The following is a 25,931-nucleotide window of genomic DNA, read 5'->3' on the forward strand; positions in this document are numbered from 1 at the left end:
GGCATCTGAGGAGATGGAGGAACAGATGGCAGGACCAAGAGACTCTGTCTCTCAATATCTTCAGCTGTATGGATAAGAACATCTGAACTCAGTCAGGAAAAGATGAACCTGACTTGCTTCAGGCCTTCACAGGATGCTTTTATGTGACGTTTGCCATAGAGATGGATGCAGAAATACCTCCCAAATTGGGAAGTCAGGCAGGTCTACAATCATAATTTACATGAAGGAAAGGATTGCGTGAAAAAATAACAATAAATATGCATATTATGTTTTGACAGCCACACAAACTGATAGAAGACAAGTTGTGTACTTGGTGAACAAATGGACAGGATTATGAGTATTCACAAGAATAAATGTGATTAGTAAATAAGATGGGAAAATGTTTCCTCCCACGAGTAATCAAAGGACATAATTTCATCCCCTGCCCCAGGGGAACTGATTTGGAATATTATGAGTGAGATAATATTCTCACTCACTCTGGGAATTTCTCCTAAGAGAGGAGGAACTCTCGGTACAGTTTTATTTTCAGTAAAGAAGCAACATTCAATATTAGGAAAACGGCCAAATACATCACAGTAGCAGCCTCAATACAACCATTCTATAGTTAATGTAGAAGATTACTGGCAAAATGAAAATACTTAAATCAGAATTTCCAGTGAAGGTACAAAAAGCAATCAACTCAGAGCTGAACAGGTTCTTAAATATTATGTCATCCCCAAACTTGCCACGTAAACAGGAGGACAGGCCATGTGAAATATGACTGGTTTTCCTCCAGCCCTGGGCACTGGTTCTGAATTAAGTCTGAAGGACAGGGAAGCCTGGCCTTCATGTTCATGGGGTCACAGAGCATGGGACACCACTTAGAGACCGAACAACCACCACTGGACATATCAGCTGAAAAAGACTTGTTGAGAAGTTGCTTTTGAATAGAGGCACAACTGTGGGACCCTCCCCGGAGACACATGGAGGTGTGAAATTCTCTGTGAGTGAAGACAGAGACTAGTGATCAGCTTATGACTCCGGGAATGAGTGGAATACTAGTTGGTTGGCGTGAACCATGGCACACTCACCCGCAGCACTTGGTGAGTTGTGCTGTGTCTCATCCCAAAGACAGGTGAGCAGAGGCAACGAGCACATCATCCTGGGGGCAGGGGTCTCCTGTGCCCTGCCCCCTGTGCCTCCTGGCACATCCTCCTGACAATTAGAGGCTTTCTTATATACATATATATATAATTTATTTAGTCATTTGTTTATTTGGCTTTTGGTTGTGCTGGGTGTTCGTTGCCGTGCGGGATTTTCTCTCGTTGCTCTGAGCAGGGGCTCCTCTCGGTTGTGTTGTGCAGGCTTCTTATCGCGGTGGCTTCTCTTGTTGCAGAGCACAGGCTCTAGGCACCCCGGCTTCAGTAGTCCCAGCACGTGGACTCAGGAGCTGTGGTTCCGGGTTTACTTTCCCCGTGGCACGTGGGATCTTCTCAGATCAGGGATCGAACCCCTGTCTCCTGCCTTGGCGGGCGAATTGTATACACCTGAGCCTGCAGGGAAGCCCTAGGGGTCTTCTCGAAGTGGACGGAGAGGGGGAGCTGGGTTGGCGTTTAGAACCGGGACACCGGGAGCGACGCAGCCGTTGTGAAGCTGCGCCGGTGAAGACCAGGCTTTTGTTCATTACGCTGTTTACGTTTCGTGGGCGGGGCCTGGCGGAGAGTGGGAAGTAAACATGGCAGATACCAGCCAGTCATGAGACGGCCAACCAGGATGAGCGGGCCTTCGTGTGGCAGAGCGCGTGAGACTGTGTGTGGAACCAGTGGAAAGCGGAGGCTCTAAAGGAGAAGGTCTGTCTCCGAGGGCTCAGCCATCTCCCCCTGACTCCAGTCCAGGGAGGGGACCAGGCTCCTAGCTATGCCGTCAGGCAGCCCACAAGTGGTCAACGCCGGGAGACAGGGTCTTAGTGGAAGCTGACGTAGGCCGCTGCCTTTGCCAGCGTCTCCTCATGGATGGGAAGACCCAAAACCCCGGAATGGGGGGCCCAGGAGCAGTGCTTCTGCCCCCAGAGTCGGTTAGCCGTGACCAGGGAAAGCCCTGGCCTCAGTTAGGGCATCCTAGGGTGAGAGGAGAGCTGTCAGCCCGGTCCCAGGCCACCAGGGGTGGAAACTGATGGTGGAGCCCAGTATGTGTGGACGGCTGTCCGCTCAGTCCTGAGTCGCAGTGGCTTTTTCGAAGGTAGGGTTTCTTACTGGCTTGTAGGCCCCGCCAGCAGGGACAGCTGAGGGATGCGGGCACAGAAGAAGGGTGGGCAGTAGCGGGAAGACGAAGACCCACAGCGGGCATCTCTCTTAGCCGGGATTCCCCTCTGGAAAGCAGAGCTGGATGGAGTTTATTTGGGGGGTCGTCTTTGGGGGTCAGGAGCAGGGTCTGGAGGGAGGGAAACTTGGGAGGGTTCAGACTGCCCTAGTACTTCCTAACACTGGCCCCACTGCGGGTCACGGGGTCCCATCCTCTGGGACCCTCTGAGAGCCACATGGAGAATACCTCCCAGAATGTTCCACCCAAGGATGGAGAGAGACCAGATCCCTGGGTCCACACAGGGCGTCCCGTCCTGGCACTTGCAGGCTGTATGTTCTGGAGGAACAAACTCACTTGAGACTTAGTTTTCTCACCTGTAAAATGGGAGGATCAGTCTCAAGTTTTCATATCTTGTGGGCATTGTGTTGTTTCGTCGCTAAGTCATGTCCGACTCTTTTATGTCCCCATGGACTGTAGCCCACTAGGCCCCTCTGTCTGTAGGATTTCCCAGGCAAGAATATTGGGATGGATTGCCATTTCCTTCTCCAGGGGATCTTCCTGACGGAGGGATCCAACCTGCCTCTCCTGCATTGGCAGGCGGATTTGTTACCTCTGAGCCAGCACGGAAGCCCAGGTGCTGTGTTACCAAGAATGAATAATGAATGGAGATACTTCACATTTTGTAAATCACCAAGTGTGAAGTAACAGTGATAGTTAGGGCAGACATCAATGTGTCTGAACTATGTGATAGCTGGAACAGCCAGCCTCTTAAACTTTCAGAGTACCTGCTGCCTTCAAGCCCTTTTATATATACCGTCATGTCATCCTCACTGCAGCTCCTAAGGTGGTCACTATCATCATGCCCATCTACGGACAGGGACAGAGAAACTCAAAGGGACCAGGGCACTGGCCCTGGGGTCATGTGGGGTGTGGCACAGGGGACTTCCCCTGCCTCTGTTCTATTTCTTAGGGAGAGTGTAGTGTCGCCTGGCAGTGTAACACCCAGGTCAGCACCCTGGGGTTTGTGATCACATTCTAGGAAGGCTAGTGGTGGGAAACCCAAATGCCAGCTCCCGAAAGGGAGGCAGAGAGGGCAAAGGTCAGCAGGCAGCCTGCCTCTGCTGTAAGTGCGAGAGAGGCTGTGTGGGGATCAGCCCTCAGGAAGCAGGGGTTGGTAAACACACAGGTTTTGCTTAGCGCGGGGACTCTTGGCTGGGGCTCTGTGAATAAATTCAGGGGCAGTGTCTGAAGCTCTTGCTATGGTCTGTAAAAAAGTGTCTATGTGGGTGTACGTGCGCTTTTCCAGGAAGCAGGTTCATAATTTTTATTAGAGTCTTAATGATCCATGACCCCAAGTTTTAAAGCCACTTCAGTCAGGCTACCCCAACATAAATACAAAAGGCGCAACCCCCTCCCCCATGGAACACCTCTGGGCACAACGAAAACCTTCTAGTCTGTTCTTCAGAACAGCTTAGATTCCATGCGTTTTGCTTTTTTTGTTTTTTTTTAAACATGGCCTGCTTTTAATTTCACATTTTCATCTTTTTGCTACTGTTATTTATGAGCCAAGGTTAGTGGTTTTTTGCAGAGGGAAAATGCATAATAATTTTATGATCAAAGGAGTCCTTTCTACTACCTTCATTATTATTTTTTGCACTTTCTGCAAAAGGTATAATTTCCTCATCAAATTTAGTTTCTTTCACTGACACGTATTCATGCCCTTTCAAGCAATTGAATGTACTTCTTTCAGGGAACCAACCCTTGCAAATTATACCTCTTTTAGTTGCCAGACCAGGAAAATAAAAATAACCTATTGAGAAAGTGTTTATGTTCCAAGTAGGTAGTCTTTTAAAAATTATACCCCCGAACCACTCAACAGATTTTGATTCAAAGGGCTCTTTTGTCCCTGGTATGAAAAGCAACATGAATAAATCAGATCCCCCCTTTCCTTGTGCGCTGCAGTTAATATCCGGGCACATCACACCTGGTGTCTGACTTCTTGAAAACTGGCTGAAAATATTGAGCACTGTATAACTCCAACTTAATGAACTGTGTTTGCGTGTGTCCTGCAAAGTAGCTTTAGATGTCCCTTGAACAGAAAGGCAGAACAGGCACTGTGACCACAATGAAACGGCAACATAGCAAGGATGCATTTTCTACGATGTGAAGTAATGGATGGTCAGGAGGATTCATTTAAGCCGGAGACTGGGCTCCATCTGTGGCCACAGGGGAAGCCACGTGCCCTCCCCAGGTGGGCGCCCCCACTCTGACCCGTGGAGGGAGGTTGGGCACCCCTCCACCCTTTAAGAAACCAGAGGGCAGAACTGGTGCTGAGTGTGGCCGGGGCGGGCCAGCTGGAAGGGCTGGGGCCTGCAGGCTTGTTTCTGTTTTCTCTGAGGAGGACTGGAGGGGAGGACTGGCCTGAGCGGCCTCTTGGTCAGTCAGTGCTTGCCTTCAGAGAGGCCACAGGAAACCACGGTGCGGGGTTGCCAGGTAAAACACAGGATGCCCGTTACATTTGAATTTCGGATGAAAAATGAATCAGTTTTTACTATAAGTACGTCCCATGCATGTACATGCCACCCATGTCCTAGATAACTGCATGGGACACACTAGTCTTAAGAAAATTATTTGTGGTTTATCTGAAGCTGAAATTTAACTTGAGTAATTTGAAATTTTACTTGATGAACCTGGCAACCCCACTCCGGGGCAGAGGAGGCCCCAACAGGCTGTGCTGGTGGGACTTTTTTTTTTTTGCGAGACTTTCTTAACATGCCTGTAAAGAATCTAATTAATTATTTTTTATTGGAGTATAATTGTTTTTGTTTTACAATGTTTGTGTTAATTTCTGCTGTACAACAGCATGAATCAGCCATTGAAAGCTTGAAAGTGAAGTTGCTCAATTGTGTCCGACTTTTTGCAACCCTGTAGACTATAGCCCATCAGGCTCCTCCATCCGTGGGATTTTCCAGGCAAGAGTACTGGATTGGGCTGCCCTTTCCTTCGCCGGGGGATCTTCCCAACCCAGGGATCGAACCTGGGTCTCCTGCATTGCAGACAGATGCTTTAATGTCTGAGCCACCAGGGAAGACCGTCTTCCCTCCCTCTTGAATTTCCCTCCCACCCTCTGGGTCATCGCGGAGCCCCACGCTGAGGTCTCTGTGCTGTCCAGCAGGTTCCCACGGTCATCCACCTTCCACAGGGTGGGGTCTACATGTCAGTGCTGCTGTCCCCATCTGGCCCACCCGCCCCTTCCTGCCCCGTGTCCACAGTCTGCTGTCTCCATCAGACTCCCAGCTTCCAGGATTTTAAGGAGATGGACACCTGCAGTGCTCTTGTTTGTGTCTTACCTCTCTCACTCAGTAGGATTTTGAGATTCTTTCCCGTTGTTGCCTTTTACCAGTAGTTTATTCTTCTTTTTTAAAAAATAATTATTACTGAGTGCTTTTCTATTGAATGAAAGCACCACAGTTTATCTATTTACCTCTGATGGGCCTTTGGGTTATTTTCAGTGCTCATCTGTTATGAAAAAAGCAGCTATGTGTTTCAGTGAGCAAATTTTTTTGTGGACATACGTTTACATTTCTCTAGGGTGAAACCTTAGGAATTAGATTGCTGGATCTAGCTTGATAAGAGACCATCAAACAGTTTTCCAAAATGGCCGTGCAACTGTGTCCTCTTAGCAGCTTCCTTGGTCTGTTCAATGGGGCTTCCCTGGTGGCTTAGATGGTAAAGAATCTGCCTGCCAGTGCAAGAGATGTGGGTTCAATCCCTGGGCCAGGAAGATCCCCTGGAGAAGAGAATGTATGTCTGGTTTTTTCCAGTGCCATTTACTGAACAAACTGTCCTTTCCCATGGAATTACTTTGGTGTCTTTGTTGACAATCAGTTGAGCCTGCCTCTTGCCCCTGGGCACATTCTTGTCCTTCGACCGATACATCTGTCTTTATGGCAACACTGAGACAGTCTGGAACCAGGGGCCTGGGGCCCTTTGCTGCAGAGCTTGCACCTGGACAAACGTCTCCTGGAGCAACGAAATACAAAGAAACTATAAGGGACTAAAAGTAACTGTGTGAAATACAAAGAAACTATAAGGGACTAAAAGGAACTGTGTGCATGCGCAGTTGGGGCAAATTATGGACAACAAGATACAGAAAGACCAAAAAAAAACCCCAACTGCCGCTTCTGAGGTGTTGGAGCAAAAGCAGGGTCTTGAGCGTGGTCCCTGCGTACAGCACCCCCAGGAGGGTGGGCAGATCATGCAAGCTGCCCCTCCCCCTGTGGAAGGCACCAGGTTGCCCCTCCCCCTCCCCCAGGGAGTGAGCCAAGGAAACCCTGACTGTTTTTTTGATCGCTTTGCACTGGCGCACGAGTTCCATTAAAGCCCTGCCTGAATTTTTCATCTGGCCTCTTATCAATTTCTCTTGATTAAAGAGTCCAAGACCACGGGTCAGTAACACCAGTGTCTTGGTTACTATAGCTTCATAGGAAATCCCGCCGGAGTCCCTCTCACAGATAACTCCACTTTCTTGGGGAAACCAAGCTAGGACAATGGGGGAAAACCTGATGACACAGCTCCTTACTGGCATCTGTCTGTGTTTATGTCCCGGTCTTTCCCTGAATATGTATTTCTGGACTGATATGTAAAAAGCATTAACTTTGGTAATCTTTAGGAGAGTCACTCCAGGACACCTTCCCCGATCCCCGCTCCTCTCTGTGACCATTCTTTTTCTTTTCATATGGTATAAAAGTAAAAGCTGCTGAAAGTTCTTAAAAGTAACACTTTGCATTTTTAACCTCTTAACTTCCACTGGTCTCCTTGCTTTTACTGTAAAAACAGCACCACGAAAGACAGACAGATGCTGGTGTTGTATGTCAATTCCAGCCATTTTCAGTCTTCTTTTTATTTTTTGCTGCCACAAACCTGTGGTGAGTGAAATTGGTGGCATACCCCACCCGATGCACCTTGGTGGTCTTGTTTCTCTTCTAGGTGACTCCCTGTGAGACAGGCTGGAACCTGGGACTTTGCTGCAGAGCTTGCACCTGGACAAACGTCTCCTAGAGCAATAAGATACAAAGAAACTATGAAGGACTAAAAATAACTGTGTGCATGCAGCAGTTTGGGCAAATTACAGACAACAAGATACATAAAGACCAAAAAACCCAACTGCCACTTCTGAAGAGCTGGGAGCAAAAACAGAATATTGTGCATACCTCCTGCACTCAACACTACCTAAGGGATGGGCAACCACCCAAGTCATGGCTCCAGCCCGAGCCCTGGACCTGCCTCTTATTGTTCTTCAGTCACCCAGTCGTGTCCGACTCTTTGCGACCCAATGGACTGCAACACACCAGGCCTCCCTGTCCATCATCAACTCCCAGTTTGCCCAAGTTCATGTCCATTGCATCGGTGATGTCATCCAGCCATCTCATCCTCTGATGCCCTCTTTTCCTTCTGCCCTCAATCCTTCCCAGCATCAGGGACTTTTCCAGTGAGTCAGCTGTTCGCCTCAGATGACCAAAATACTGGAACTTCAGCTTCAGCATTGGTCCTTCCTATGAGTATTCAGGGTCGATTTCTCTCAGGATTGACTGGTTCGATCTCTTTGCAGTCCAAGGGACTCTCAGGAGTCTTCTCAGCACCACAGTTCAAAGGCATCAATTCTTTGATGCTCTGCCTTCTAAATTTTCGGAGCTGTCACAACCGTTCGTGACCACTCCCAGCTCTCACAACCGTACATGACCACTGGGAAGACCATAGGTTTAAGTATACAGACCTTTGTCGGCAGAGTAATGATTTTGCTTTTCAACACACTGTCTAGGTTTGTCAGGACCTGCCTCTGCCCTCACCCCATATAAGGAACCAGCTCACCCTCTCTCAGGGAGCAAGCTGGGAAACCTGTCACTTATTCTCACTACCCATTTCTGGAGCAGGGTCCCCGGTAATGCCTTGCCTGAATTCCTTGTCTGGCCTCAGATCACTTTCTGCTGATGAAGGAGGCTGAGAACCCTGCCCTTGTGCCCTAGCTGGGCTTTCGCCCCGTTGTCCCCTGCTCAGAGATGTGCATCTAAAGGAAAATGCCTGAGTCCTCTTAGTTTAGGGAAAATCTCTATTTTTCAATGGTCGGTACTTGTAAACCTTGGTACTTTCTTTCTTTTCCTTCTGGCTGTGCTGGGTCTTTGTTGCAGGGCACAGGCTTTCTCTAGTTGGGGTGCACGAGCTTAGTTGCCCTGCGGCATGTGAGATCTTAGTTCCTTGACCAGGAATCGAACCTGTGTTATCTGCACTGGGAGGCGGATTCTTAGCCACTGGAGCACCAGGCAAGTCCGCAAACCTTGGTGCTGCCTTGTGAGAAGCAGAGCGTTTGTGCCCCAGCAGCCCGTGCAGATCCGCTGCTCTGTCTTTTGTGTGACTCTGCACAGCACGATGACCCAGCGAGGACTTACTGTTTGTAGGGTAGATGCACAAATAAGGACTAGGCTGGCCCTGGGGCCCTCTAGGGGGTGGCAGTGTAGGGTCCAGCCAGCTTGGGCTTCTCTTCCCAACTCCACATTCAGTGACGGTTGCCTTGTTAGTGCTTAGAATCAGTCCCAATGGGAGCATTTACAATGTGGAAATTGGTGAGACCTACAAATTAGGACTTTTTCCCCCAAGGGCCAGTTTGCTAAACACTTACCAGCACATGATGGGGACACTATTCATTGGACAGTATCATGGGGACAGTATTCATTGGAAGGACTGATGCTGAAGCTGAAACTCCAATACTTTGGCCACCTGACGCGAAGAACTGACTCATTGGAAAAGACCCTGATGCTGGGAAAGATTGAAGGTGGGAGGAGAAGTGGATGACAGAGGATGAGATGGTTGGATCTCATCCAACCATGAGATGAATGGTTGGTTGGCATCACCGACTCAATGGACATGAGTTTTGAGCAAGCCCTTGGAGTTGGTGATGGACAGGGAAGGTGTCTATCACCTGGTGTGCTGCAGTCCATGGAGTTGCAAAGAGTTGGACACAACTGAGTGACAGAACTGAACTGAACAAGGGGACACAACCTTCCTGCTGGTAAGGAGATAGGACAGCCACTGAGTTTTCAGCTGTGCAGTTGTGTGCAGTGAGGAGGGCTAAGGATCTCAGGACACTAAGGATAGACATCTCGCTGCTTTGGTCAGATTTCCCGAGTACACTGATAATTTGCAGAATCATGTAGTATTATGATGGAATCTGGCTCCAGAACAGCCTTAGAGCCAATCACCAGTGAGGCCTCCTTTGGGGATGACATCTAATTAGTGAGAGAGACCAGTGCGGGGGATGCTCTGGGCCCATGCATCCTGGTCCGTGTCTGCCTTTCAGCCACTCACTGACTCCAGAAATTGCAAAAGATAAGGATCCCATTTTCAAAATTGCTACACCTACTTATGCAGAGGCACGCCGCCTTAAAAAGTGCTGGAAATGTTCCCAACCGGCTGTAGTTCAGTTATTACCCTATAGCGTTTGGACTCTCTTGGGTCTTTCATGCCATCAGAATAAATTGGCAGCAAGAAATTTATAATCCCCTTTACACGTGTTTTGGGTTAGGGAGGAGTGGTACAGATTTCATTCTGGGCAGTGTCGTGGTCTTCCAAGAGATGCTGCATTTCAGTTTGAATTAAGTTTACATATAAGAGGAAAAGCGTATGACGTTTCTTACCCACACTGTAACCTTCAAGGAAAGCAGTAGTGATCTGGGACACTGCTCACGTAGGAGAATCCAATGTGGACTTTCTTCCCCTGCGTTTTGAGTGGCTTGTGAAAAACTCAGGGCATACCATGCTGCTTAGTATTTTCCGTCATAGTTTCTGTTCTCTCTGGGGGTCTTTGAGTTCAGTTATCCATGGAAAACTATTTGTTTAAGACCTACTATACACAGGCCCTCTGCTAAATAGTTTATGAAAATATGGTGTGAAAGAATACAGTTCTTGCCTTCCAGGAGTACAAATCTTTCATGGGAGACTGAGATCAAAAGTGATTACAGAATAGTGTGACAAATGCGTTCTTGAACCTAAAAGGAGATCAGGGAGTCCTTCTGGACAAGCTGCTATTTGGGGTATAAATCCGTGAGTGGGACTCATCCTAGTGGGTAGAAAAAGGAGTTTGCTTCGGGCAGACAGAGGAGAACGTGCACAGGAGGAGACTTGCTCTTTGGGGTTCAGAGTGTGGAGCAGGGGTGGGCGCCAAGGACAGGCTCATTGTGTGCGGCAGGGTGTTGAAATGGAGCCAGGTTTTTCTGTTTCAGCTGTGCTCAGCCACTCAGTTGTGTCCAACTCTTTGCTACTCCACGGACTATATAGCCTGCCAGGCTCCTCTGTCCTTGGAATTTTCCAGGCAAGAAAACTGGAGTGGACTGCCATTTCCTTCTCCATTGTTTCAGCTGAGACCCCAAGAAATGGATGCTATGTTCCAAAGAGGAGTTTGAGGCTGTGTGCAGATAGTGGTGAAGACAAAACCTGTTTAAACAACAAGGTCCTACTGTGTATTGAACTATATTCAATATCTTATAAAAACCTATAACCAGTAATGGAAAAGAATCTGTAAAAGAATATGTATATGTATGTATATATATATATACACACATAATTGAATCACTTTACTGTATATCTGAAACTAACACAACATTGTTAGTCAACTCTACTTCAAATAAAAATTAAAAATAAACCCAATACATGTGATGATAAATGGCAGATTTTTAATAAAGGCTCTATTCCCAAAATAATAGAATATTGGCATCGCTTTCCATTTTTGCAAAACTCTTTAATGCTTTCCTTGAAAAGGCAACTGAGTTCTCATATCTACTTATACATTTAATCTTTTGTAATATGTTGTTTTGATTGAAGTATATGTAGAAAAATCTGGCTGCACACAAATGTGTAGCTGGAGGAAAGATTTGATGGATACCTGGAAGAGCCTCAGGGACCCCCAGGTGCTTTTGGACCACATTTTGAGAATGACTAATACAGATGTAAGTGCTAAAAACACCTTGTTCACATAAAAAGTAGATGGGACTGGAAAGAATGGTTATAACAGTAATGCACCTAAAACTTTCTATTATTAAATACTATTTTTAATTTTCTATCAGGGAACAACTGAATCAGGGCCTCCTTTAATTGCAAATAAGTGATTTGAAATCACACACAAATACAGAAGTGAAAGCTGTTTCATTACCTTTACCTCCTCACACACTCTGAGTGTGCCTGTGAGCTCAGCCGTGTCTGACTCTTTCCTATCCCGTGGACTGTAGCCTGCCAGGCTGCTTTGTCCTTGGGATTTTTCAGGCAAGAATACTGGAGTGGGTTGCCATTTCCTCCTCCAGGGGATCTTCCTGTTGCAGGGATTGAACCTGTGTCTCCTGCATTACAGGCAGATTCTTTATCAAATGGGCCACTGGGGAAGTCCCCAAATGTTGAGGTTACAGCAAAAGCCAGCTTGGAGATGAAGAGAAGATTTGGGGAAATGTTGATGTGTGTCCAATCCCATTCTCAGGAGGTGATGGCAAATACACAGTGTGTGGGAGGCGAGATGAAGCCCCCACCCTTCCAAGCAGGTGACTGGCCTGCAGTCGGCATGGGCTGGCCAGGAGCAGTACTCTTAAATGAAATCACATATTTTTATTTCATCACTACATGGGTCAATGTCATTCCTGATCAGTATGGGCACTCTTATTGGTTGAATGTGATTAGAACAGTGATGGGAGATGACCCCAATTCCATCCCAGGGCACAGAAAGAATCAGCCTGCCAGAGCAATTTGAAGGGACAGTGGAACCCCAGATAAAATTAACAGATTATTTAATCCTTGAATTGTGCTTCTTCAACATAGTGGTTATGGGAGCTTGCCAATCTTTTCCCTGTAAAGGATCATAGTTTTATGAGGGGCCCAGGATTTGGAGAGGTTCTGAGTATGGCCGCAGACTTGGGGAGGCTGTTGTGCTGGTCGTGACAGGAGCAGCTGTCATCCCTGCTGCTGCCTTGGTGACAGGGTGGCCTGTCTGATGGGGTGGCCCCAAGCCTGGAGGCAGGGAGCTGAGTGAGGGGGCCGCCATAGGAGCACAGGGCTCGCGTCTGAATCTGAGACTGTAGAGCTGCTGGCAGATTCCAGAGCAATCCGGAGACTGGATCAACGGCAATAGAGGCTGTGCAGACCAAGAAGAGATGACTCGTCCCAGCATTCTGGGTTGACCCAATGGACGGATCACAGTCTTATGCCTGAGCCAAGGGAACATAAGAGGAGAAGCAGGTTTTAGGGGGGAAGATGATTGGCTCAATCCAGGAATTTGAGGTACATTGAGGAAGGAGTCAATGGGTTGATGCTTGGAAAAAAGATCTGGGCTAGATTTGGAAGAAGGCAGAGGTACAGAGTGTAGGCAATTATCTAAGAAACCTAGAAAGCATGGCAGAAATCTAGAAGACACAATATGGATTTCATTTATTTTTAATTGAAGGCACTCGGACATTTTTATAAGGGACCAGAGCCTCTGGTTTTCACTCCAAAGAAGACAAATCTGGTCTGCAGATGGCAGCAGGCAATCAGGGCAGAGATGGGAGAGACATGTGACCCCCCCCAGAAGCCTCACATCTCAGGCAGCTGGCGCTCCATATTTTCTACAAACTCTCAGGATAACGGTCTTGCTTCCCTTGTGTTCTCTGCATCACCCTGCATCCTTTCTGTACATCCTTCATTGTTGGAAACTTAAGAGAGGTTGAGAGGGCTTCTGTTTGTAGCAACTGAAAGATGTGAGACATGCACCTTGACTTTCAGGGGCTCTGTCACTCAAACACATTTGGGAATTGGTGCCAAGGGTATCATTCACAGCTCTGAAACACCCCTCCACGGAGAGTCCACAGCATTCACCCCTGTCTTTTGCCACCCTGCCCAAGAATACAATGTTCTCGCTTCCCTCTTCATTCACCCTCTCAAAGTCAGTACCTCTACTTGGGTATTTCTTTAGCACCTGTGCCCATGTCTGTAGGGCCTCGGAACTCTCCATCCATGCTGTGTGGATTTATTTGGCTGCTCTGGATCTTAGTTGCAGCTTGTGTGACCTCCCATGTTCATTGCAGCCTGTGGAATCTTTCAGTTGCAGCAGGCAGAATTTATAGTTGTGGCATGTAAACTTCTAGTTGTAGCATGTGGGATCTAGTTCCCTGATCAGGGATCAAACCTGGGCCTTCTGCATGGGGAGCATGGAGTCTTAGCCACTAGACCATCAGAAAAATACCCCCTGTTGTATTTAAAGGGAGAAGAGACTAATGAATGTTTTACCCTTCACAATCATGGAGCCAGGCCGCCGCAGGCATATTTTCACCATGATGTTCAAGATGTGGAACAAAAGACAGGCAAATGTTAGGATTCCAGACAGGTCTTGGTGCAGGAAACAAGTGGACAGAGTCCATTTGTCTTTTGAGTGGAGTTCAAGCCAATTAAGGCCAGGAAATTCACCTGCGGCCTGTTGTTCTACTTTCTTTTCCTCCAAAGACACTCTCTCTTCTGTGGTGAGCAGGGAACGGGGGCTGCTCTATGGATGTAGTATCAGCACAGCAACTGTTTAACACTCTGCTTTGCATTTTGGTTGTAAAATAGGAAGATTTCATGGTATGTATGTTGGGAACTCTTCTCTCTAGGGAAGTAACATAAAACTTCTGGGAATTTACGGCCGTTACGGGGAGAGTGTGCTGTGTTTTCCAATAAATACTTCTATTTTACTAGAAAGAGAAGTCATGTTTATTTGTGAAATTATTTGCATGATTTAGCTTGTCGTGGTTGCAGTTCACATGGCTCACACACACAGTAGGGTAAGAACTGAAAAGCCCGAGTTTACAGCCTGTGGGAAAGGAAGTGGGCTACGGAGCAGCTGCTCTCTGCGCTGCTTTTTGGCTTGACTACCGAGGAGGGAGCCATCTTTCGACCGCAAGGGTTTTGCTTCCTTTTCAGAGATTCATCGCATGTATACTGCAGAAAACGCACCGCTGTGCTCCGTCACTTGCAAAGCACCAAACCAGCTGAACTTCCCTTCTCACCTCTCATGGCCCCGCAAGAAACTAGGTAACTGGCCAAGTGTGTGGAATTGTGATATGAAGATGGTTGTAGGTAAAACGGGGACTTTGATAACTGGCGTGCTTGTGAGGGACCCCAGCCTTCTTCAGGGCTCCTTCAGGAAGGATGTCTTCTTAGGAAGGACCCATGGAGTCCTCATGGCTTCAGGGGCCAGTGAAGACTGCCTTGTCTCTCTCTGCCAGTCTTCCCCTGCACAAGGGCAAGGGTTATTTCACTTGTATTTTTTCACTACAAATTTAAATAAAACGTGTGATCAGTTCTTGATGGTTACAATCAGGAATCAGATTTAAGGTAGTAAAAGTGACCTGTGAGATTTATGTTATAAAATACAAAGATGGGTGGATATCCATTCACCCTGGAGCAGATGCTCTGGCCACCAGCTCGGTCATCCTCCTGAGACTCTGTAAGGGTGACTCTAGAAAACATATTAAAGTATAAAGAAAGAAATAAAAATCACCCAGAGCCTCTCAATGCAGATAATGACTGTTCAAAAATATTATCCTTCTTTTTTGTTTTTTTCTTTTTAACTTAGATCATACACTGTAAAGGTATAAGCACAGTTACTGATTAGATCTGAATTAAGAAATGCTCTGAAAAGAGGCAATTTGTTCTAGGTTTATCTGCAAAAGATTATATATCCTTGTCCAGAAAGAATAAGCTCTACAAATATACAATCAGAATTTGTTTAGATTTCCCCACAACTTTATTGTTTTCTTTGCTTGTACTTTCTTCACAAATATCAGATCATTTTTCCCCTGAGATCATTTTATTTCTTCCAGATCTAGAACTTTTAAAGAAGTTACTTTTAAAGAAGATTTGTTGATGAAAAAACTCAATTTTTGATAGTACAAAAGATTAATTTTTGATATATATATATATGTCTGTGGTTGATATTTTATTGTCAAATACTTCTTGGGGAATGAATACTTGAGTTAATTTTTATTTTTTAAATTAAATAATTTTAATTTTATAGAGCTTTACAATTTTCAAAAGTTTCACACACGTGAAATCATATAGTCCCATGATAACACTTTACACCTGTCTTGCCCCTTCCCCTTTTATCTTTCCTCTGGTAACCACTAGCTTGTTCTCCACATCTGTGGGTCTCCATATCTGTTGAAAGTCAGCGGGATAATATCTTTAATATGTTCAATCTAGAACTCTCGATCTAGAATGATAGATTGCTTCTTCTTTGCTATATTCACTATTTTGTTGTATTTTTAAGATTCCATCTATCAGTGATATCACACAGAATTTGTCTTTCTCTGTCAGATTCATTTATCATAATGTCCTCCAAGTCCCTCCATGTTGCTGCAAATGGCAAAATTTCTTTTCTTTTTTTTTTTTTTTTGATGGCTGAGTAGAACCTAAATTTAAAATGAAGTGTATCATTTGAGGTGGTGAAAATGTTCTGAAATTGGATTTTGGTGATGGATGCACAACTATAAATATACTAGAAAGCACTTAAACAGGTGAACTTTATGGTATGTGGCTACAAAAGCTTTTTATTTTGCACTCATTCTTTTTTAAAAAGTTAATTTCTTTTAATTGGAAGATAATTGCTTTACAATATTGTGATGGTTTCTGCTATACATCAACATGAATATGCCACAGGTATACATCCATCCCCTCAATCTTGAACCCCCTCCCCCCTCCCTCCCCACACTATCTCTCTGGGTTGTTCCAGAGCACTAGTTTGCACTCACTCTTAATAGACAATTATCCTGAGCTTATAATTCTAGATCAAGAGTTCTAGATTGGACATGTTAAAGATATTATTCCACTGACTTCCAACTTTCATTACCATAGCCGGGCAAGTCAGATTTCAGCCTAATTGCCATTCTTTTGTGATACTGTCTTTTCTCTGGGGTTACTTTTAAGATCTTCTTTTTCATGTTTAGTACTCTTAAAATTTTAAATAATATATCTGGGTGTTGAACTCTGCATTCATTCTGCTTGAGAACTGTCATTTTTCCTGAACCTACAAATTGGTGTCTTTCATCTGTTCTGGAAAATGTGATCCATCTTTCTTGATTACTGTGTCATCCTCCTCTTATGTCTCTCCTCCTGGAATTTCTATCAGGCATCTTACACATTCCTGTTGGTCCTCCCTATATTTACATTTCTAATTCCCATTTCCATGTCTCCCTTTTCCTACATTCCTATCTTTTTAATTAGTTAATTTATTTTAATTGGAGGATAATTACTTTATAATATTGTGATGGTTTTTGCCATACATCAGCATGAATCTGCCATGGATACATATATGTCCCCCAACCCTGAGCAACCTAGATATGTCCATTGGAAGATGAATGGATAAGGAAGTTGTGGTACATAGACACAATGGAATATTACTCAGCTAGAAAAAAGAACACATTTGAGTCAGTTCTAATGAGGTGGATGAAACTGGAGCCTGTTATACAGAGTGAAGTAAATCAGAAACACCAGTTCTGTATATTAACGCACATATATGGAATTTAGACAGATGGTAATGAAGATCCTAGATGCAAAGCAGCCAAAGAGCTGCATTCCTCTTTTCTTGTTTCTCCCCAACAAGTCCATTACTGTGGCAGCAGGTTTGGATTTGCTGTTTGCTGTCTGCGCTCACTCAGCATTCCTCGTGCCTTGTCTGCTCACGTATCCTGTGACTTCACTTCTGAGTTTATTTGTGAACTCATGATCAGTGGTCTTTGTCTCAGGGAACTCTCTGAGGCCTGGGTTGAGAGCACCTTTTCCAGAGGTATTTGTGTTCACTTCAGTCTGACTCTTGCATGAAGGTCTACTTCAGACTAACTTTTGTGGTTCAAACTTCTGGACCACAAAAGTGAGACAAAATCAGCCCGAAAACTCACATAAGTCTGGCCTGTTATTATGAAGTCTGGGGAGTATTTTCTCCCTGTAAGCAGGACCAAAGAATTGATGCTGTCAAACTGTGGTGCTGGAGAAGACTCTTGAGAGTCCCTTGGACTGTAAGGAGATCCAACCAGTCCATCCTAAAGGAAACCAACCCTGAATATTCATTGAAAGGCGTGATACTGAAGCTCCAATATTTTGGCCACCTGATATGAAGAACCAACTCATTGGAAAAGACCCTGATGCTGGGAAATATTGAGGGCAGGAGGAGAAGGGGACAGCAGAGGATGAGATGGTTGGATGTCATCATCAACTCAATGGACATGAGTTTGAGCAAATTCTGGGAGATAGTGGAGGACGGAGGTGCCTGGCACGCTGCAGTCCATGGGGTCACAAAGAGTCCGACAGGGCTGAGCCGCTGAACAACTAGCAAGATCAAGACCAAGAGAGGAAGATTCTTCATCATCTCCCTAGTTAACCTCTGCTCAGAGGGTATGGTTCTATGTGTGGAGGTCCCTGACCTGACCCTTCACCTCTGTCTCCTGCCCCATGTTTCTTGAGCAAACCAACCGAGCAAGAGGAAGCAGAGAGGACACTGCAAACCTCTGGCCAGGAGCCCTTGTTCTGCTTGGGAATGGAGCGCCGTGTGACACAGGCAGAGGGAGGCTGGAGAGTATTGTCTGAGGAGACTTGCAGATGTTGGCTTTTTTCTGCCATAACAGCCAGTAAAAATTCACATCAGCACAGTTCAGCATTTATTTAATTGTGACTTATATTTACTAGATGAGTTTCTTGCCAGCTAGCTCATTTAAAAACGTATCTAAAGAGGCGGCATTACCGTTTTGGGATATATTGCCTAAAGGCAGACAGCAAGGGCATACATGTGCTAGCCTTAAAACTCTTAACTTGAGCAGCTTTTGGTCACCAATTAGAGTTGTTTAATTTAATAGAGAACCTTAATTTTCTTTGTTCAGCCTTGGAAGGAAATGTGAAACAGCTTTAACGAGTTACTAAGAACCCACGGCAATCTTTGACAAACTCTGTTGATCTGAAATGAGATAAACTCTCCTCTTTTGCAATAAAATTGAACTGAGATGCTTTTGAGAGGTTGATGTGTTTCTGTCTCTGTCTGTCTGTCTGGGGGAGGTTGGTCTGAGCCCATGACTTCTATGGAGAACCCTCCCCTCTGTTCTGGCTCTGCCAGCTCCGGGCTCCATCCTCACTCCTGACCCAACCCTTCAGGCTTGAAGGGCTGCAGAAAGGGGGTGCTTCCACCTTTGTGGCCCCAACATGCTTCACAATCTCTGGGTGTGTCTGTGAACTGCCCATCATCCTTTATGGGTCCCTGTTCAGTCACCCTTCTGGGTGTGCCATCTGCCCTTGCTCCTGCCTGGAAGGTGACTCTGGGTACCCTGTGTTCCTCCTCAATGGGCAGAAGGCTTCCATCCTCGGGGTCCCCATACACAGCATGCTGGAGGGCCCATTCCTCTCAAGGGCTCTTCTCCATGAGGTATCCTTACCAACTGTTGGGTCTGGATCCCATGGGAGGCAAGCTGCCGGTAGGTTTCCAAGTGACTCAGTTTTTAACTAAACCATGAAGGAGCGAAGATGCTCATCCAGGCAACATCCTCCTTCCTTGGCTGCCGTTCTGAGCGTGAGAACATGGCCACAGCTGGTGCCGGGAGACTGGAGGAGGGTCCCCCATCCTGTGCTACACCTGGAGCGGGGGGGCACCACCTGTGTGCCCGCAGAGCTGTGACAGGCCCACAGGATTGGGCTGTGTGCCCGGTACATCCCCAGGGAGTGCGTTCTGAAGGTGGACATTATGTCTGTGTTTGTTGTCATTGTTCAGTCGCCAGATCATATCCGACTCTTTGCGACCCTGTGGACAGCAGCACGTCAGGCTTCCCTGTCCCTCACCATCTCCCGAAGTTTGCCCAAGTTCATGTCCATTGAATTGGTGATGCCATCCAACCGTCCCATCCTCTCTTGCCTCTATCCCTCTTGGACAGAAAAGAGATCAAACCAGTCCATCCTAAAGAAAATCAACCCTGAATACTCATTGGAAGGACTGATGCTGAAGCTGAAGCTCCAATACTTTGGCCACCTGATGCGAAGAACTGACTCATTGGTAAAGACCCTGATGCTGGGAAAGATTGAAGGCAGGAGAAGGGGGCGACAGAGGATGTCTTGTATTTAGTAGAAGATGATGGTCTGGGGAACCATGAATCACCCTCACTTATTTCCAGAGGAATGATGGGTGAGTAGAGTTGGCAAATCACCACTTTCTCTACCGTGACTGAGGACGTTTCCACAGGACTCTCATCCCTGACATAATCTTTGTGGTGTGACTGTGCTGGCGAGGACATCTGACCAGACAGAGCGCCCAGGGACGCTCACGGACCTTTGACAAGTGCAGCCTGAGGGCAGATAATCGCGGACTTGGGCTCAGCACTGTGGATTCTCATTTTGTACCCTGTCTTTCCCACACCCGTGGTCACCAGAGGGCCTGGCTTTCTGCAGGCAGGCTGTGCAGTGTGGGAGCTGCAGGGGAAAAGTCAGTTACATTCTTTCTGTCTGTGACCGGGTGGAATGGGCTGGAATGCCTGAGCAGGAGCACTGCTTTGCCAGACGAGGCCCAGCGGGGGATGTCGGGGGTGGGTGGGCGCTCTGGGGCCCACTCATCTACCAGGCCAGTGAGCTGACCCGTCTAGTCAGGTTAGAGACAAGCTCTCAGTTTCCAGAAGTGCAGATGCAACTGGTGAGTCAACATTCTTTGTGTCAACTGGCAGTAAATCCGTGCTGATGGATGGCATTATCTTTCGAGGAATCCAGCCTGGGAGGGACTACTTTGCTTGGTTTCAGGCCAGAGTCTCATGCAAAGGGTGACAAAAGCCCTAGACCAGTTCCAGGCATGGCGGGTTCTCTGGGAGCAAATGACTCAACCTCCATAACCCAGACTGAATAGCTGGGCAAGACTTTGGGCACAAAACATGGCACCTCTCTGAGCCTCAGCCTCCCCATCTGCAAGATGGGTGTATTGATGCTTTCTGAAAGGCTGTTACCTGGGTTCAGAGATAAATGCAAAGTCTCCAGTAAAGAGTTGAGGCTCAGTAAGGATCTACTTTTTCTTGCCATCATACTTTTGCTGTGAAAACAAAGCCATTCCTTGTGTCAGCCCTGAGTCCCCTGCTCCTGGCGCCTTATTGCGAAGTCTCTCCCTTGTACCTCATTCTGGAGGCAGAGTCTTCTTCCCCATGGGTGTCCCCTCCTTGGTCTTCCTGGTCCCTCAGCACTGCAGATGCACCTGCCCTTGGCACTCTCTTCCACAGGGCGCTGCCCGCCTCTGCATCTCACGTCCCACCTGAAGGCTGGTCTCGGAGGAGCCTAACTGGCAGGACAAGCGGCTACCTCACTGGCACCCACTTCTATGCCGTCTTCAGAAAATCCTGGCTCCTTGCCCAGGCCCCCTCACGAGGCTGACCTCTCATGCTCCAGAGCCCCTGGCCCCTCCCCCGGCCACTCCCCCATCCAGGGGAGCCTCACCATGACTTTGAGCTGAAGGTGGCTGCTCGCAAGTGCAGCTGTGGGCCTGCAGGAAGCAAAGTGTGCTCCAGCCCACCTACAGGGAACTCAAAGAGCTTTTCCCCATGGAACTCTGAGTCCCCAGCCCTGGGGCGGGCTGTCTATGCTGACACGAGGGGGTTGAGCTGTCAGCTCCCTCCCCAAGTCAGGCTACCACCCCTATTCATGCGCTAACTGACCCCAAAGTCAACACCGGTTGTGTGAGAACGGTCCACCTGTTCCCCACCCTCACCACCTAATCCGCAGAAGGATGGCTTCCGAAAGGCAAGATGGAATATTTCCAAACAACACAGTGTCTTAGAGGCTGTTTAAAATAGAAAACCTCTCCTTTCCAGTGTCAGCCAGCACAGGTTTATATTTTAGCCCGGACCTCCAAGCCCTCCACCAGCTTGGACACCTGAGCCCCTGGGTCTCTGGTTCCTGTAGCTGGGACCTGGAGGAGGCTGGGCCTCACCCCTTCGGAGCCTGCTGGGGTATCAGGGAGACCATGATGGTGGCTCAGAGGCCCAGCTTCTGGTCTGGCCGCTGGTCCCAAAGCCGTGGGACTCAGGTATCCCTGTTTGGACTCTGTGCATGCTAAGTTACTCAGTCATGTCCAACTCTTTGTGACCCCATGGACTGTAGCCTGCCAGGCTCCTCTGTCCATGGGATTCTCTAGAGGAGAAACCTGGAATGGGTTGCCATTCCCTTCTCCAGTTTGGACTCTAGCCTTGCTCTTTATCATCAAGTTCTCTTCCTTTTCTCCCATTTTAGTGACTGAAACATGGTCTCTGTCTCCTGTGGAAACTTCTGCAGAGTTTCTGGCCCATCACTTTCATTCAGAGTATTTACATTTTTTGTGGGGGAGACAAGATTTCTCAAAGCAAAGTGGGGGTGATCCTTTTGAAAACTTCTTATTTATTTATTGACTATGCTGAATCTTCATGGCTGCTCACAGACTTTCTCTAGTCGTGGACAGCAGGGACTGCTTTCCAGTTGTTGGGCATGGGCTTCTCATTGCTGGGGCTTCTCTTGTTACAGAGCACAGAGAAGGGCACTTGGTAGTCGTGGGTCTCAGGCTTAGCTTCCCTGCAGCACATGGGATCTTCCTGGAGCCGGGATTGAGCCCATGTCCCCTGCATTTGCAGGCAGGCAGAGTCTTAACCTCTAGACCACCAGGGAAGCCCAGTGATGATCTTTTAAGATGTAAATGTGCTTTGTGAAACCCTGAATAAGATGTGAAGCAGAGGAGACCTCCCTGGTAGGGGTCTCTGACCGAGGACGTGTGTCCTGATGGGCATGTCTCAGGGCAGTGGGAAGGGACAAAGTTTGGGGGAGAGAGAAAGGACTCTTTCCACCTCCCTGTCATCCATCTACAGTTCATTTCACTCATTTCTATTTTACATGGTGAACAACTGAGAAAATTAGTGAAATTAGAAGTAAGGGAACATATCAACATGGGCACCTCCACCCAAAGAAAGCGCCCTGTAGAGTTTCGGTGTATTTCCTTCCAGTCTTTTCCTCCTTGGTTCCATCCTTTGCATGGTACTGATCGCCATGGGCTTTGGTGACCCCCAGTTTCTCCTCTGGGGGTAAGGATTCTTATTTGGAAAAAAATGTAAATGTCTGCTATTGTAGAAAAATTAGAAAATATAAACTGACTGTGATGATACCATGAGGTGTGTTTCTCTACAAAGTGTCTCTGTACTCAGATCTGGGTGTGGGGGATGGGGGGGTGGGGTAACGGGGCTGCAGTGCCAAGGGACCCCTCCCCCTCCAGCCAGAAGCAGAGGGACCACAGCGATGTCCGTAGGACTTCATGCTGGCCACTTGCACGGGCTCCTCACTTCCCAGGCCCCTGGGGAGGCTCATGGTATCACAAAGTTTGGAACACTTGTGGAAGGAACACATTTTAGCTGACAGCAGGTAATGTATGTCTCTTCCCATTCCGATTTCAAGTCCCCCTTGTCCCTTCTCCTGTGCCTGCTGGTCTGGAGTGGCCCAGGTGTGTTTAGTCATAATTCTGAGTTCTTCCTCTTAAAAGGGCAACACAAACTGCATCAACTTCAGGCCCCACAACCTTGGGTCCACCGTCATGTACAAGGGGTAAGTGCTTCCCCAATGGCTCAGGGTAAAGACTCTGCCTGCCAATGCAGGAGACATGGGTCCAACCCCTGGACTGGGAAGATCCCCTGGAGAAGGAAATGGTAACTCACTCCACTATTCTTGCCTGGGCAATCCCATGGACAGAGGAGCCTGGCGGGCTGCAGTCCACAGGGTTGCCTGATGTTGGTGGGTCTCGAGGCACCCGAGGTGAGGGTGGGAGGGCAGGGGGAGCTCTCTTCCTATCTCCTGGGACCCTGTGGATGCACAGGGTCATCCTCCTGGTGGGGAATAGGTGGGGAGGGTGACATGAGGATCCCATCACCGAGGGAAGGATCTTGGCTCCACCAGGAACTGAGTGGAAGATCTTAGCACTGAATACATCCCACCACCAAGGCAGCCACTGGTGACATTGTGTCACATATATGCTTACCGTCCTTTAAAGAGAATTCTTCCTGAGGCCAGAAAGGCCAAGACACAGAGAAGCCAATGAGGAAGCACCAGGACAGTGAGGAAACAGATTCCTGAGGGGCTCAGTCAAGACTGAAAATGACCTGGCTGCTTGGAGCAGAACCCCCTGTTCCATAAATTAAGGCACAGATAGAGATGCACCTGCTTCAGATTTGAGGTGGAAAGGAAACCCCTCAGCCCTGGACGTGTTTGAGAGAATATGTGAAACACGGCTGCTCAGAGGCCTGCAGAACTGGCTCTGTGGGTGGGAGATGGGAGCCCTCCCCCACCGCACCCCCACCCCAGGCTTGTGTTCAGATGTTGGGCTTGTGGAGAGGAACAGTTTGGTTTGTAGGCATCTGATGTGGTAAAGCAAGAAGGAAATGTCTCAGAAAAAAATACAGACTTCAGAAGAAGAAAGCGTTTTCTTTGGTGATATTTTAATTATTTCATCTCAACTTGTTTCAGCCATTTTGGAAAACTTGTCCTGGACTGTTGTTCCACTGGTGTGGGGTTTTGTTTAGAAAATGCTTTTGCATCTCATCTCTGTAGCATTGCTAAATAGGATCCAGATCAGAGACTCACAGAATGTTTTTGTTGTAGGTGGGGGGTGGCAGGATGCAGTGTTCTAAGGAACAATGGTCAGTCATGGCTGACAGTCAGCGGTGGATTTGAATTTTGGTGGGACTTAACCTCAGGGCTTCCCTCGTGGCTCAGTGGTAAAGAATTCACCTGCCAATGCAGGAGACATCAGTTCAACCCTTGGGTTGGGAAATCCCCTGGAGAAAGAAATGGCAGCTCACTCTAGTATTCTTGACTGGGAAACCCCATGGATGAAGGAGCCTGGCGGGCTACAGTCCATGGGGTTGCAAAGAGTCAGACATGACTTAGTGACTGAGCTTGGACACATGGGACTTAATTTCAAGGAGGAAAGTGTGGTTTGAAAAGCTCCCAGATGGTTACGTTGCCTGCCTCCTTTCTTTCCCTCCATTCTGGTAAAGCAGGTGATTAGGACACATCCCTTTACCCTCGAGAGGCTATTAGTAACTTGGTGCATTTAACATAAATAAAGTGAAGTGTGATTGAGGCAGTGTCCACAGATTTAGGTAAAAGGTCTCTGGATCCTTGAGGGGGTGATGGATTTTGAATGGGAGGAGCCGGGACATCATCATGGGGAACAAGGTGGGTGTATTGGTCCAGGCCCAGAAGGGAGAGAGAGGCCACAGGCAACTTGAACAGGGCAGGTTTTAATATAAAGACATTAACTATAGGAGCAGTCACAACCCCAGGGCTGGGACCGCAGACCTCAGTGAAGAGGGCACAGCCAGGGCTCTCTGGTGGCAGAGATGTTGCTATGGCGATGCCTCATCAGGTCTTACCAGAACACTGTCTATGGAGAAATATCTCATCAGAGGTTACCCAGGTTTTGTACCAAAAAACTCCACTGCTAAAAAAACCAAAAAACCACCCAGGGGTGCTGGGGAAAGCTGATGGCTACACCCAAACTAGGAAGCAAAACACTTCCTCCCGTCACTCTTGGGCTTCCTCGGGCCCCCTCCACCCACAAAGCTGAACACCATGCCAACCGCAAAGTAAAAATATTGAAAGCGATCATACCCATTTTCACAGGATGAGGAAAAAGGTTGAATTTGTAGTTGAGAGGCAGTAAATAAATGAGCTTGATAGGAGGGTCTCTCTGAGTGTCAAGTCTGGAAGGGTCTTTAAAAGTCCTATTGTGGGCTTCTCTGGTGGTCCAGGGCTTAAGATTCGGCCTGCCAAGGCAGAGGACACATGTTTGACCCCTGGTCTGGGAAGATAACTAAGCCCGTGCACCACAGCTACAGAGGCTGTTCTCTAGAGCCTACGAACAGCAGCTACTGAAGCCCATGCGCCCAGAGCCCATGGTCCACAGCAAGAGAGGCCTCCACAAGAAGCCCGTGCACTGCAACTAGAGAAAGTCCTCGTGCAGCAGCAAAGACCCAGTGCAGCCAAACATAAATACTTTTTTGAAAGTCTTATTGATTCCAAATGCTCACATCCCCATCGTGGGTTGGCCAAGTTGATGAGACATCCAGGGCAAGGCAGCTACCTATGTCTAAACTGGCCAGACAGTCCTTCCACATACTGAGCCAGCGTCCATCACCGGTTCTGGTCTGGGGGGCAATTATCTTGTCGTCCAGCTGACAGCTCTCTAATACATGAACCCAGACCGTCCACTTTGCTCCTCACCCAAGCCTTCTGCCTATGTGGCCTTATGACTGCCCTGACATTCAGAAGCTTTTCACTCCACCAAGCACAGGTATGAGACTAGGTAGCCTCTCCACCCAAAAGTCTGTGCTCTGGTCATGTGAAATTGAGCAGGACCATTTCATTCATAACTGATCCATCTCATTGGCCACAGTGGTTGACCTAAGGCCTACTTCCTGATCTACGTTAGAAATGGGACTTTTCAGAGACAGTTAGTTAAAAATAGATACTGAGAGCAATGGACAGAAACTCACAGACAGGAAACCACAAATTCATATAGATATAAATAAGTCAATGAATAAACAGAAAGTTTGAGGAAGAATGAGATATTTGCACAGATTCAA

This window comes from Dama dama, chromosome 20 (genome assembly GCF_033118175.1).
Source record: "Dama dama isolate Ldn47 chromosome 20, ASM3311817v1, whole genome shotgun sequence".
Lineage (NCBI taxonomy): Eukaryota > Metazoa > Chordata > Mammalia > Artiodactyla > Cervidae > Dama > Dama dama.